This window comes from Castor canadensis, chromosome 1 (genome assembly GCF_047511655.1).
Source record: "Castor canadensis chromosome 1, mCasCan1.hap1v2, whole genome shotgun sequence".
In the NCBI taxonomy this organism is placed as follows: domain Eukaryota; kingdom Metazoa; phylum Chordata; class Mammalia; order Rodentia; family Castoridae; genus Castor; species Castor canadensis.
In genome coordinates, this window is record NC_133386.1 from 195,090,486 (window position 1) to 195,106,274 (window position 15,789).

At 35.6% G+C, this 15,789-nt stretch overlaps 1 pseudogene; it reads left to right on the forward strand.

Moving 5' to 3' along the window:
* Positions 1-1,020: 1,020 nt before the first annotated feature.
* Positions 1,021-1,822, forward strand: LOC109679121 (olfactory receptor 5B3-like; annotated as a pseudogene).
* The last annotated feature ends 13,967 nt before the right edge of the window (positions 1,823-15,789 follow it).

Consider the following 15,789-nt stretch of genomic DNA (forward strand, 5'->3'; position numbering starts at 1 on the left):
TAGATGTCTTCATGTTAAGCATGAGAGCAAAGTGACAAGTCTTAAAATGGAATTCAGAGCTCACCAATTCATTTTTGAAATCTTTAGTGTGTGCAAAAGGAATCATTTGCTTGTCTAGGTTTTGTTTGCTTGTTTTACCTCTAATGAGTGGCAAACATACAGTAAACAAGATGAAATTATCAACTAGTTAGTCACTCATTTCACCTTAACATCCCAAAGGCTGAAATTAAACTAAAGCAGAAAACTATTAATTATAAATTTAGTTGAATTCAATTTGAATTTGTTAATTTCAATTTTCTTCTATTCAATTTCCATAGACAGGTTTCCATGTGTATTTGACCAATAGACATGGGGACAACTCAGCATGTATTGAAGGTTGAAATAGGTCCATGATGGAAAATTTTAATGAATTAGTATAAAAATGGATTAATTATCCAACCTCCTGTGTTTCATAATTAGCATTAATGAAAAATCGAATAAAACTCTTAATACTATTCACAAGAAGAATGAAAACACAACTAAATTGTTGACAGCAGAGAATTGTTTGTGATGAACATGAGAGTGTCACCTTTTACTGAACACAGCAGGGAATCGGCAGATGGTTTTGGACACACAAGTCATATTCATAAAGATATTAAATTTTGTGCATTACATCTTAATGTATAAAATCTAAAATTGTGTACATGGTTTGTTAAAGTTCATCAGATTTGACAGTAGGCAACTCTGTATGTAATTGAGACATTCAACTTGATTCTGAAAAACATGCTTATTCTGGAGAAACTAGAATTAAAGTTATCACTACAATGAAAGAATACATCTAATATTTATACTTTTCAATTCCAATTGAAGTTTTATTCATAGCTATAGAACATCTACAATTCCTCAGATAACATTGATGAAGAACAGGACAGAGGTGACATAGTTCATCCTGTTGGGACTGACCAGGGACCCACATCCGCAGGTCCCCCTCTTTATCACCTTCCTCTAATCTATGTCATCACTCTGGCTGGAAACCTGGGGATGATCCTGTTGATTCTCTTGGACTCACATCTCCATACTCCCATGTACTTTTTCTTTGCTAACCTGTCTCTGGTGGATTTTTGTTATTTTTCTACTGTCACTCCAAATATCATGACTGGGCTTATCAAAAGTGACAAGGTCATGAACTACAGTGCTTGTGCTACTCAGATGTTCCTCTTTGCGACTTTTGCTAATGTAGAAAATTACCTTTTAGCCTCAATGGCCTATGACTGCTATGCAGCAGTGTGCAAACCTCTTCATTACACCACCACTATGACCAGAAGTGTATGTGTATATGTGATCATGGGCTGCTGTCATGTGGTTCCTGAGTGCCTCCATTTACACTGGGGATGCATTCAGTCTGTCCTTCTGTAAGTTGAATGTGGTCCATCATTTTTTCTGTGATATTCCAGCAGCCATGTTTGTATCTTGCTCAGATAGACTTCTTAATGAGCTGGTTCTTATATATGTAGCCAGTTTCAATATCATTTTTGCTCTCCTAGTAATCTGGTTATCATACATATTCATTTTTATCAGCATCTTAAAGATGCACTCAGTCACAGGATTTCATAAAGCTGTATCCACCTGTGCTTCCCACCTCACTACAATCTCCATTTTCTATAGAACTGTTATCTTCATGTATTTACAGCTGAGTTCCAGTCATTCCATGGATACTGACAAAATGTCATCTGTGTTTTGTACTATGGTCATCTCAATGCTGAACCCTGTGGTCTACAGCCTCAGGAACAAGGAGGTCAAGAGTTCATTCATAAATATTATTTTCAAGACAACAGAACCTTGATTGTTTTTATTTTAAGATACACAATGCCTGGATTAATTCCTCTCATATCTTTTCTGTACTGAGTCATATTTTTTAAATTACATTGAATTTAAGATTCTGAAGTGCTTCCTCTCCTCCTGCAATAGTGTGTTGTCTGCATAAGGATATTATATTTGTGTCTAAAATAGCTTTGCACCTGTATCTGAAAAACCATATCAATTATATTGATAGACTACATCATTTTCTGCACATTGTTTCTATCACCTGATGGTGCCAATGTATGTAACCAAACACATAAAGCAGCTCAGGAACAAGGAAGTGTATGCTGATGTCCTTTGAGAACACATACAAATGGGCATGAAAATTTCCAGAATGAAAGGTGTTCTGGCAGTTTGTGGTGGTTACATTTATTTGCTAATTTGACAGGATTAAGAGCTACCCAGATAGGTAGAAATGTTGTATGTGTGTTGTGTGTATGTTTCCAAAAGAAAGTTCTAGAGCATCAGAAGACTTACTGAACACACTCTTCCCTCATCAGTGTGAGCGGCCTTCTTCCAAACTAGGGAGGGCTCATCTTAAGAACCAAAAGTTGTGAAAGGCTCATTCTCCCTACCCCTTTAAGTGAGATGTCTATCTTCCCTCTCAGATGTTGTTGCTGGCTTTCAAGCTCTTCTGCTCCAAGATGGTGGTACACTGGTCACAATTTTTCCTCTTGATTGTCAGGTCTTTTAACACAGAATGAATTATACCACCAGGCTTCCTGGTGTACAACTTTCAGAAAGCACAATGCAGGCCTTTTGGCTTCCATAATCACATAAACTAAAACCCACAATCAATTTACTGTTATGTGCCTATGTAGATCCTATTAATTTTGTTTCAGTGGAGAATCCTGACTAATAAAATAGTCATTAACCATAACATAGTAGTTGAATTGGATATTTTGTCATCTAATGCTTTTTATTGTTCACTATATTGTAAGTGACCTATTTTGAAAGAAATGTATGCTTTAAATGAATGTGTGCTTTTTCCTTACATATTTTGCTGAGAGATGTATAAATCTGGCATAACATATGAATTAGTGTATCTGTTCAACTAAGACATTTTATACAACAAACATACTCATTTTAATTTTCTTTTCTTTCCTTTTTCTTAGAAAGACAAAGCATTTTTGCTAGTTGACATAAGAATATCTATATGGAAAGATTCCTGGCATTGCTTCCATGTACAAATGTGTTACAACCCAAGTTGATTCATCTCTATCTGACCTTTTCACTAGTTCATGATTCCCTTCCCATATTGACCTCTATTGCTTTAAAGTATCTGTATTAGTTCCTCTGAAGTGGGGACATCTAATACTATCATGCTTTGGGTTTGCTACCTATCCCCATACCTCCCATATGTGCTCTCCCCTTAGCATGTGACCCAAGTCCAACCACATTGCTGTATTTGCCCTAGATCTAAAGTCCAGGTATGAGGAAGAACATATGAATTTTGAACTTCTAAGCCTGGCTGACCTTGCTCAGAATGATGCTCTGCAGTTCCATCCATTTACTTGAAGATTTCATTCTTCTTCATGGCTAGTAAAATTCCATTTTGTACAAATACCACATTTTCTTGATCCATTTATCAGTAGTGGAGCATCTTGGCTGTTTCCATAGCTAGCTATTGTGAATAGTGCTGCAGTAAATATGGGTGTGCAGGTGCCTCTGGAGTAACCTGTGTCCCATTCCAATGAGAATATCCCCAGGAGTGGGATTGCTGGATCATATGGCAGATCTATGTTTAGATTTTTAAGAAGCCTCCAAATTTTTTTCCAGAGTGGTTGCACTAGCTTGTACTCCCACCAGCAGTGTATTAGGGTTCCTTTTTACCCACATCCTTGCCAACACTTGTTGATGGTGCTTTTGATAATGGTTATTCTAACAGGGGTGAGGTGGAGTCTTAGTGTGGTTTTAATTTGCATTTCCTTTATGGCTAGAGATGGTGAGCATTTTTTCATGTGTTTTTTGGCCGTTTGAATTTCTTCTTTTGACAAAGTTCTGTTTAGTTCAGTAGCCCTTTTCTTTATTGGTTCATTGATTTTAGGAGAGTTTAGTTTTTTAAATTCCCTATAGTTCTGGTTATCAGTCCTTTGTCTGATGTATGGCTGGAAAATATTTTCTCCCACTCTGTGGGTGGTCTGTTCAGTTTAGAGACTATTTCCTTTGTTGTGCAGAAGCGTTTTAATTTTATGAAGTCCCATTTGTCCATCATTTCTCTTAGTTGCTGAGCTGCTTGGGTTCTATTGAGGAAGTCCTTGCCTATACCTATTACTTCCAGAGTATTCCTTGCTCTCCTTGTAGAGGTCATTCACATCCTTTGTTAAGTTTACTCTTAACAAAGAATAAACTTTTAGCCTGATTTTTTTTTCAGGCTTGTGTAAATGGAATTGTTTCCATATATTCTTTCTTAGTTTGTTCATTATTGGTGTATAGAAAAGTTAATCATTTTTGCAAGTTGATTTTGTATCCTGCCACATTGCTGTAGCTGTTTATGGTGTCTAGGAATTTTTGGGTAGAGTTTTTTGGGTCTTTAAGATATAGGATCTTATCATCTGCAAGTGGGGATATTTTGACTGTTTCTTTACCTATATGTATTCCTTTTATTTCTTCTTCTTGGCTAATTGCTCTGGCTAGGAATTCTAGGACTATGTTGAATAGGAGTGGGGATAGTGGGCACCCTTGTCTTTTTCCTGATTTTAGAGGAAATGGTTTCACTTTTTCACCATTAAGTATGATAGTGACTGTAGGTTTGTCATATACATAGAATGTTGAGGTACTTTCCTTCTCTTCCTAGCTTTCTCAGAGGTTTTATCATGAAGTGGTGTTGGATCCTGTCGAAGGCTTTTTCTGCATCTATTGAGATGATCAAGTGGTTTTTGCCTATGCTTCTATTAATGTGCTGTATTATATTTATAGATTTACATTTGTTGCACCACCCCTGAATCTCTGTGATGAAGCTGACTTGGTCATGGTGAATGATCTTTCTGATATGTTGTTGGATTCAGCTTGCCATGATTTTATTAAGGATTTTTGCATGGATTTTCATTAAGGAGATTGGCCTATAATTCTCCTTTTTGGAGGTGTCTTTGTCTGGATTCTGAATGAGTGTAATATTGGCTTCAAAAAATGAGTTAGGCAGTATTCCTTCGCTTTCTATTTCATGGAACAGTTTAAGGGGACTTGGTATTAGTTCTTCTTTAAAGGACTGATAGAATTCAGCTGAGAATCCATCAGGTCCTGGATTTTTTTTGTGGGAGAGAGTCTTTATTGCTGCTTCAGTTTCATTTTGTGTTATATATCTCTTCAGGTGATTAATATCTTCTTGTTTTAATTTTGGATGTTCATAAGTATCTAGAAATCTGTCCATTTCTTCAAGATTTTCAAGTTTATTAGAATATAACTTCTCAAAGCAGTCTCTGATGATTTCCTGGAGTTCCATGGTTTTATTGTTATCTCCCCTTCTGCATTTCTGATTTTACTGATTTGGGTTTTTCTCTCCTCATTTTAGTCAAATTTGCCAGGGGTCTGTCAATCTTATTTATTTTTTCAAAGAACAACCTTTTAGTTTCATTGATTCTTTGTATGGTTTTCTGGTTTCTATTTCATTGATTTTGGGCCTAATTTTTATTATTTCTCTCCTTCTGCTTGTTTTGGGATTTGCTTGTTCTTGTGTTTCTAGGAGTTTGAGATGTAGCATTAGGTCACTGATTTGAGATCTTTCTGTCCTTTTAATAGATGCACTCATGTCTATAAATTTTCCTCTTAGAACTGCCTTGGCTGTGTATCATAGGTTCCAATAGTTCATGTTTTCATTTTCATTAACTTCCATGAACCTTTTAATATCTTCTTTTATTTTATCTATGACCCACTGATCATTGAGCAATGTGTTGTTCAGCTTCCAATTGTTTGTTTGTTTTTTACTGTTCTTTTTGTTGTTGAGTTCTAGTTTAAATGCATTGTGATCAGATAGAATGAATGGGATTATTTCTATTTTCTTATATTTGCTGAGGCTTCCTTTGTGCCCTAAGGTATGATCAATTTTGGAGAATGTTCCATGGGCTGCTGAGAAATTGTATATTGTGCAGAAGTTAGATGAAATATTCTGTGGATATCAGCTAAGTCCATTTGATCTATGGTGTGATTTAGTTCTGGAATTTCCTTATTGATTTTTTGTTTGGATGACCTGTCTATTGGTGATAGGGGTTGTATTAAAGTCTCCCACTCCCACTACGGTGGAGTCTATATATGTTTTCAGAGTATGTTTGAAGAAATTGGTTGCATTGACATTGGGTGCATATAGGTTGATATTGTTATTTCCTTTTCTTATATTTCCCCTTTTATTAGTATGAGTGTTCTTCTTCTCATTTGATCAATGAAAGTTTGAAGTCTACTTTTCTGAGATAAGTATTGCTACTACTACCTGTTTTCAGGGGCTGTTAGCTTGGTAAACCTTCTTCCAGTCTTTTACCCTAAGCCAGTGCTCGTTTCTGCCAATGAGATTGGTCTCCTGTAAGCAACAGATTGTTGGATCTTTTTTTTCAATCCAGTTGCCAAATGGTGTCTTTTGATGGGGGAGTTAAGTCTGTTAACATTCTGTGTTAGTGTTAATATGTATGTGCTGATGATTCTTGTCATTGAATTGTTTTTCTTGTTTAAGGGTTTGATTGCATGCTGCTGAAGCAATGCTACTCTCTTACTCTCTTGCCTTTCTTCTCCTGTGGTTTGGTACTGCATGCCCTTCCTGGTTTTGTTTGCTTTCACTTTCTGTGGGCAGAATTCCTTGAAGAACCTTTTGTATTGATGGCTTGGTGGTCATATATTGTTTTATTTTCTGCTTATCATGGAAGATTTTTATTGCTCCATCTATTTTGAATGACAGTTTTGCTGGGTAGAGTATCCTAAGGTTGAAGTTATTTTCATTCAGTGCCCAGAATACCTCACTTCATGCTCTTCTTGCTTTTAAAGTTTCTGTTGAAAATCTGCTGTGATTTTGATGGGTTTACTTTTGTAAGTTATTTGTTTTTTCTCTCTTACAGCCTGTGAAAGGCTTCTCCATGCCACAATACACTGAGAGAACAGGCAGCCTAAGCCCCCATGCCGCTGCCACCTACCATCTCCAAAGATGCTTGGGAGACCTTTGGCAGACCAAACAGATGAGAGCCAAGCATCACATGGTATCCCTCAGCCACCCCTGGGATACACCAGCATAACCCCCTGAACAGACTGCAAAAAAAATACTGAATAAACAATGGAATAGAAAAGTAGTGCACAGTGGAGGGGGCAGGGGTTGCTGAAAGCACACCAGAGAAGGGGGGAGGGGCAAAGAGCCAATCTTCTAGGAACCATCAGAAAACAAATGGCAGGAGAGCTCCCAGAAGGCAGATGAGAGGCTGCTGCCTGAAGTAGGGAAGGAACAAAGGTGGTAGACTACACAGCTCAGACCCTGGGCACCCACTGTCAGATGGCTCTGCAGCATTGAGGAACAAACAGAGAACAATCATAACTTGCTGACAGTGGCAGCTGGCTGACAGATCACTGACATTGCCCTTGCACCAGGGAAAGGGAACAAGGTAAAGAAACAAGTCCCTAGTAAACAAACACAGAGATAAGCCAAGTCCAAAACAGGACAACTAGTAGACTGCATAGCTGCAACACCTCGCTGCAGGATAAATGACCAAGCAGTAGCTGGTGAAAGACAGAAGAAAAAATAAACGACCCATAGGCCAACCACCTGGCAAGACTAAGACAGAACTTCTCCTTAAATACTAATACCAGGACTGGATATTGAAGGAGTAACACCAGAACTTAAACTAAGACTGAAATTCTATTGATCCTGAACCTGGAGTTTTTGTTTGTTTGTTTCTTGTTTATTTGCTCATCTCTCTCCATTGATTCTTTGGAGTTTTTGTTTGTTTGTTTTGGGGTTTTTTTGGCTGTTTGTTGTTGTTGTTTTGTTTTATCACTGTGAATTAGGTAATACTAAATTACACCCAAACCAGGGACAGAAACAGCACACACACAATTAGCTAAATATCCAATACAGCCACAAAAAAATTTAAACAACAAAGAGAAAACTGAAACCACCAACTAGCCTATCAAGAACAGTTACACAATACCAGTACCAGTAGGAACAATGAGAAGAAGAAAAAGGGATGGAAAGGTTTCCCTCTCAAAAACATAAATTAACACAGGATTCAGAGGAAAATGAAGAAAATGGTTACACTGTTCTGGACTCCAACAAAACAAAGATAAATGACACCAAGGAACCCAAAAATGTCCACAAAAAACAATCTTAAAGAAGATATCCAGCAGGTAATCACTGAGAATTTCATGGAGATGATATTACACATGGTTAACCAAAATGTAAAAGAGGCACTGAAGAAATTTCAAGACACCAAAAATAAAGAATATGAAAGACACAGGAACAAATAAATGAAATCATAGGAGCCCTACTAAATAAACACAAAAGTGAAACAGAGATCACTACAAGTAGGGAGATAAATGAAGTAAAGACATGATCCATGACATGGAAAACCTCAGAAAAAAGAATGAAACAGAAACACAAAACACAATGGAAGGCCACTCAAGGAGACTAGAACAAGCAGAAGACAGAATCTCAGAACTTGAAGATAAAGTGGAAATTAAAGGAAAAACTGAAGAACTATTGGTCAAACAACTCAAGACCTGAGAAAGGAATATGCAAGAACTCACTGACTCCATCAAAAGACCAAACATGGGAATCATGGCCCCTGAAGAAGGAAAAGAGATACAAGCAAAAGGAATTTGTAACATAGTCAACAAAATAATAACTGAAAGTTTCCCAAATCTAGAGAAAACTACACCGATTCAGGTACAGGATGCCTTCAGGACACCAAACAGACTTAAACAAAATAGAACTACCCCACAACATATTATCATTAAAAAACAAGCACAGAGAATAGAGAAATAATATTTTAATTTTAATTTCAAAATTAAAATTTAATTTTAATTTTCAAAAGTTAAAATGAAGTATTGAAAATGTAGGAAACAGAAAACTACTTTGATATATTAATGTATTACTACAAACATGCAATCTATAAATAAAACTAAGAAAGCAATAATGTACACCTTTCCTTCTGAAAATGTTTTGTTATTGTTAATACTGACCTTTGTTTTTTCCATTTATTTTTACTGCAGTTGAGTTCCATTCACTCGTGTCATTCTTATGTTCTTTAACTCTTCTTCTTTCACACTGTTTTCCTTTCCATTTCTTTCACAGCTCCAATTATGCTTATACCAGGACCTTTTTACTTGCTGTTCTGAGGAATGTTCTCACTCCATTCAGGCCTGATTCAAACATTACCCTGTCAGGGAGTCCTTCCCTAGCCATCTTTATAAAATGTCACTCTCTTCTCCTGACATAAACTGTCTCATCAACCCATGGCATTCTTCATAGCTCTTTTCAACTTTTACAGCTAGGTATTTGCTTATTTGTTTCTTACTATTTTCCCCAAATGGAATGTAAGTTATACAACAATAGTAACTCAGTTCAAACATGATCATCAGTAAAGAAAGACACCTGTAGATTCTCAATAAACATTTGCTAAATTAATAAAACTAGCTTTGAGTTTCACTTGATTAATTTTCTTATTAGCTTTCATGAATTATATAGAGTGAGGGGTTTCATTTTAATATTTTCATATATGCATATGATGTACTTTGGTCATATTCATCTTTCTTATTCTTTTTCATCTCCCCTCCAAATAACCCCCCCCTTAAAATTTCTTGAAAATGTTAAATTGATTTCATTATGACCTATTTATAAATACATAAAATGAACTTTGATCATATACTACCCTCACCTTCTTTTCCCCTTCCCACATTCTTCTTGTTCTCTCTCTAAAATACTTCTCTTTTTTGTGTTTATGATCCTTTTGGTATTTAGATATGGATTCTGCACATGAGGGAAAAACATGCAGTATTTGTCTTTCTGAGTGTTATATTTCACTGAACATGGCACCTCTAGTTCCATTCATTCTCCTGAAAATGACATAATTTTATTATTCTTTTTGACTAAATAATATTCCATGTGTGTATATACCACCATTTTCCCATATTCATTTATCTGTTTATAGGCACCTAGACTGATTCCTTAATTTGGCTATGTGAATAGCATGCAATAAACATGAGTGTGTCCCTATTGTGTACTGATTTACATTCCCTTGGATATAGATCACATAATAATTCTGTTTTTAGTTTTATAGGAATCTCCATTCTGATTTCCATGGTGGCCTCCCTCATATACATTCCCACTAACACTGTTTAAGGTTTTCTTTTGCCCATCCATCCTTGCTAGCATTTGGTGCTGTTTGATTTCTTGTTGATAGCCATTATGACTGAAATGGGAAGAATCTCAATGATGCTTTCATTTGCATTTCCTTTAGCACCTTGTGCTTTTTCTCCCAGACCTGTTCAATTATTTGACCAATTACTAACTGGACTATTATTCTTTTGAGTCTAATTTTCCTTTCTTTATATTGTCTCAGTATTAATTCCCTGACCAATGAATAGCTAGCAAAATACTCCTCCCATTCAGATACTCAAGATAATTTTTACCTTGATCTTTAGAATCTTTCAAATCTGATCCAGTCCCATTTGTTAATTCATGCTTTTATTTCCTGAGATATTGAAGATTCATCAGAAATTTGTTATATAGGCTTGTACAGTCTTGTTTTCCAAAAATACCTTCAAAACATGGGTCTTACTGTTCTTTCATCTATTTTGAACTGATTTTTCTACAGGCTGAGAGATAGAAATCCAGTTTTAGTGTTCTACATGAGAATATCTTGTCTTCCCAGTATCAGTTGTTGAAGAGTTTATCTTTTATCCAATGGATTTTTTGGACCCTTGCAGATAATCAGATGGTTATGGCTGCATGGGTTTTTCTCTCTTTCCTTTATTCTATTCCACTGTTGTATGTGTCTTTTCTTCTTCCAGAAACATGCTGGTTTTGTTACTATGGATCTGTAGTATGATTTGAAATTAGATATTGTGTATTTCCAGCATTGCCCTTTTATGTTGAAGATTGTTTGACCGTTTTAGATCTTTTGTGTTTCCATATGAATTTTAGGATGACTTTTTCTTTTTCTGTAAAGAATGTTCTGGAATTTTGTTAGAGATTTCATTAATCTGTAGAATTCTTTAAAAATATGACCATTTTATCGTTATTCAACCTACTGATCCATAGCTTGGAGAGTCTTCCACTTTCTAATGTCTTCAACAATTTCTTTTTACAGAATTTTGTAGTTTTCATTATAGAGAACTTTTCCCTCCTTACTTATATTTATCCTGAGTTATTCTAGATTTTTTGAGTAGGATGTTCTTCTGACTTCATTATCAGCATGTCCATTGAAAGTATGGATAAAATCTACTAAGTTTTATATGTTGAGTTTATATCCTGATACTTGGATAAAAGTGGTAATGAGATCTAAGAGTTTTTGTTGTTGTCTTTTGTGTATTTTAAGTATAGAATATAGAACCATATCATATGCAAGTAGGGATAATTTCACTTCTTCCTTCTTATGCATCTACCTTTCATTTCTTTTCTTTCCTTATTATTCTGGCAACATACTCAAGCATGTTATCCAATACGATTGGAAAGAGTGAACATCCTATCTCAGTCCTGACTTTAAATTTTCCTCACTTAGTATGTTGTTTGCTATGGTTGTCATACATAGCATTTATTATTTAAGGTATGTTCCTTCTCTTTCTCATTTCTTCACTATTTTTAACATAAAGGGATGTTGAATTTTCTCAAAGCCCGTTTCTGTGTTTCTTTAGATGATTGCATGATTTTGTCCCTGACTCTATTTATGTTATGTAATGTATTTGTTTATTTGCACATGTCAAGCTATCACTGCTTCCCTGAAGTGAAAATAACTTAATTATGTTATATAATCTTTTCAGTGTGCTGGTGAATTCAGTTTGCAAGTTTTTAAGTGAAATTTATATCTGTGTTCATCAAGGGAATTGATCTCTTATATTCCTTTCTTGTTTTGTCTTTCTCTGGCTTTGGACTCACAGAATGAGTTTAGCATTGTTCCTTCCATTCCACTTCATGGAATAGTTTGAGAGTCAATGGTGTATGTTCTTATTTAAAAATTTAGTTGAATTTGACACTGTATTAATTTAGTCGAGGGATCTTCTTCATATGGAACTCTTTATTATTGAATATTGCTTCTATCTCATTGCCCATTATACTTTCCTTTAAATTTTTCATATTCTCTTGGTTTAATTTTCATAGGTCTTCCATGCTTAGAAATTTATCCACTTCTTCTAGATTTTCCCATTCATTTGATTTTGTTTTCAAAATACTCCCTGATGATCTGCTTAATTTCATTTGTATTTGTTTTGGTATTCCCTTTCCTACATATAATATTATTAATTTTTCTTCTCTCTCTTTTTGTTGTTTAGTTTGGCAAAGGGTTTTCCAATCTTGTTTATCTTTCTAAAGAACAGTCTCTTTGTTTCTTTAATTCATTGTATCATTCTTTTATTGTTCTTGTATATTTCTTTTCATTTACTTATTTGGTGCCTTATTAGGTTCCTTATTTGAGATCTCTCTAATTTTTTAATGTTGCACTCATCACTATAAACTTCTCACTTACAACTGCCTTTGTTAAATACCACAGGTTCTTCTATTTTACATTTCATTTTTAATTTGATATTATGGTTTATTTAAATTTCCTCCCTGGCTTCGTCAATAACCTTATGATCATTCCAAAATATAATAGTTCATGTTCCATGTGTTTGAACAGTTTCTATAGCTTCTCTTGCTATTGATATCTCATATTATGTTATGATAAGATACAGTTAACTATATCAATTTTCTTATTAATTGTTAAGCTTGCTTTAAGGCTTAAACTGTGGTCCATTTTGGAGAAGGTTCTATGGGCTGCTGAGAAGTATGTGTATTCTGCAGCAGTTGAATATTCTGTAGATATCTGTTAAGTGCATGTGCTCTGTCGTGTAGTTTAATACTGAAGTTTCTTTATGGATAATTTTATCTGAGGAAGTATGTGTCAATGAGAGTAGGGAATTACAGTCACTCACTATTATTGTATCTGGAGCTATCTGTACCCTTGTGTTCAATCCAGTTTGTTTTATGAAATTATAATCATCATCTATTATTGATGGATTGTTCCATTCATTAATATATACTGATATTCTTTATCTTTTATGACTAATTTTGTCTTAAGCCTGCTTTTTCAGATATGAGTATAGCTACTCCTGTTTCCTCTTATTTATATACCATTTTGCATCCTTTCCCTTTCAGTTTGTCTGTTTCTATGCTAATGAGCTGTGTCTCCTGCAAACAATGAAGTTGAATGTCTTTTTAATCTAATAAGCCAATCTGAATCTTTTAAATGGAAAGTTAAGACCATTTATATTTATTTAGTGTTATTATTGAGCTCTGTTTACTAATTTCTGTTATTTCATTATTTTTTTCCTGATTGATTTGAATACTGTTTTTTCTTTTTTCTCCATGTTCTTCTTAGGAGTTTGATGATTTACTCCTAACATTTACTTCTAGAACTTGAGATGAGTTTTTCCTTCCTTTCCTATCTTTTAGGGTTTCTTCTGAAATATCTGATGTAATTCTGACTTACTTTGTAACTAAGTTGGATTTTTTTCATTTTGCAGTTTACAATATTCTTTCTTTGTTCTGTAGTCTTAGCATTTGACCTATAATGCAGCATGAAATTGCTGTTATCTGGTCATATCTGTTTGGGGTTACATAGGTCCTTGTATTTGCATGTCTGTATCTTCCCACAGATTTGGGGAAATTCCTTGAATGAGTTTTCTATGACTTCAATTGATAATCAAGTTCTGTCGTTTACCCAATGAATTCTTAGGTTTTGATCTGTTGATCACATCCCTGAGTCCTTAAAAGTTGTGGACATGCTTGTTTATTTTTTCTTTATTGCTGTCTGAATATAATATTTCGTCTACTTTGTCTCCAATTTATGATAGATTTTCTTTTGATTTATCTAATGTATTGGTGATGCTTTCTCATGAGTTTTAGTTCATTTATTGAGTTTTACATTTTCAGCATTTCTCTTTGCCTTTTTTAAGTAGGTCAATAATCTGGCTGTATTTCTCATCAGTGTTGTTGCTTTTCTCATCCAGATATTGAACTGACTTTCTTACTTCAGTCAGCTCCTTGTTTGACTCCTCTTTGAAGTCATTGGCCTTTTATAAAAGTAGATTTTGAATTCTTTGGCATTCCATTCATTTCAATATCTTTGGATTTGGTTATTGGTGGTTTATGGATTTTTGGAGGAGTTACATTGCCTTGATTCTTCATATTTATTGTGTTTCTTGGTTACAATTTGCACAAATTTGGGATGGATATCATTTCAATTTTATTCAGTTGACTCACTGAGCAGTCTGCTCTGCAGAGCCTATACCAAAGGTGTAGAAAACAAACTTTGTAGCAATAACAACTGTGTCAAGTTGGGGGCTGAAGGTGAGGTTAGTAATCAAAGGTCAGTTGTCAGCATCAGGGATGATTCATTTTAGATGCTTGCTTTGTTTATCTGGAGCCACTTTGGCCCCATTGAGCTCTGCAGCCTATGGGCTAAGCAGCTTTCTTCCTATTCCAGCCCTCTATTTGCATACACAGGGACAACCATTGGCTAAGCCTATGGGTTTCACAGAAGAGTGTAGGAGAGTGAGTTGAAGACAAAGATACCTGAGGAAACATGGTGTTCTCTGATTAGTAATGTCAAGGATTTCAGGCCCTACCCAACAGTAAATTACCTCCTGCAGGAGGCAGGAAGCTGGAGAAATAGTGTAGGTCACTGGACCTGTCCTCAGTCTTCTTGACTCTGCCCCACGGGAACCACACTCAGCAAGGATGCAAACTTCAGCAGGTGGGCAATTCTATGGCCATGGCAGGGGTTTGGGTATTTCAGTCAAGTGTATGAGGTTATCTCCTTGCCACAGAGAGTGGAGACACCAGCCTCTGTGCCCTTCACAGTCTGATCTCCCCATTGCCCCGATTTTTCAGTGAGACTGAGCCAAACACTCTCCCTCCTCATGAACACATCTCCTAGATATGTTCTATCTAAACACTATAAGCAGTGGCCCTCAGACTTCCTTACTTTCAATCAGCTTTTAGGGTTTCAAAGTTCCCAAAGTGGCTCAGTTTCAGACAATATCTCTCCTCTCAAGATGGTATCTGGCTAAAGCACTCTGAAGTATGGAGCGAGAAAATGGATTTATTACTCAATTCTGGCTCGTCAGTCATATGGGAGGAAAAGGTGTCACACCAAATCCCCACACTGGATTTAAGGTTACAGTGTCCGTCAGCTAGTTTTGTGGTTAAGACTTCCAGTCCATTGCCAGATCAACTGCCTTAGTTTGTGGTTGTGGCCTCAGCTTCCCCTGCTGCCCTCTAGGGAGCCAGCACTGGTACTATGGGATGTTTCCTACTTGGCTCTGAGAGATCACTTTGCTTCTCTTTGGCTTGTTAGTTGTGTTGTCATTTCCTTCTAAGTTTCTGATACCCTCTTCTCTCTCTCTCTGAAATAGAGTCTGATCTTTGTTTTCTTGACTCCTCATTTACAGGATCACATAGAGCAATCTTCCATTCAATATCGTTCCCCCTCCTCCTGTACCAATATATTGAACCTTTGAATTATTGGTTAAGATAGTGAATAATGCATAATAATGACAAAATAGATTAAATTTCAGGAGATATAACTAATTTTTATGTTTTTCCTGTATATTTTTTGTACATTCTCATTCAGGTTGCACACTTATCAATTTCAGAAAACATGACTTTCTGGAAATCCCATCATCAAGTAGACCACATGAATCCTCTATTAATTTTGCTAGTGATGTGACATTAAGTGGAAAGGACTACTTCATAATTCCCAAAGACAGATTAAATATGAAAAATAA